Source organism: Triticum dicoccoides, chromosome 2B (assembly GCF_002162155.2).
Source record: "Triticum dicoccoides isolate Atlit2015 ecotype Zavitan chromosome 2B, WEW_v2.0, whole genome shotgun sequence".
In the NCBI taxonomy this organism is placed as follows: Eukaryota; Viridiplantae; Streptophyta; class Magnoliopsida; order Poales; family Poaceae; genus Triticum; species Triticum dicoccoides.
Genome location: NC_041383.1, coordinates 622,768,647 through 622,769,031, shown reverse-complemented (window position 1 = coordinate 622,769,031; position 385 = coordinate 622,768,647).

Here is a 385-nt window from a genome sequence, read left to right as displayed (position 1 = left end):
AGTGCCAAGCTCTGTCCGATCCAAGCTAATGTTTTTGCGATGGGAAAACGATGGGAAAGGTGGGGGTGGGGGTGGGTTTGGTATGTATATATATGTGCACCCCGACAAGCACCGAAACCGGAGGCGCGGCACCGTTTCTTCATCTTCATTCAAACAAAGAGGCAGCACCGTTTGTTTTGGTGTTGAAGATTGCCCAGGTGTATTTTGCCAGATCATGCATGTATCTTTCAACAATCACCGGTGCTGGATGGATTCGGCGTCGTCTTCTCGCGTCGAAGAAATGAGATTGATTGAGTGACAGATACGTTATTTATTTTGAGGGGAGTGACCGAGTGACATATACGTTCGATCGCGCAGATTTATCGTGCCAAATTGAATGCGTACA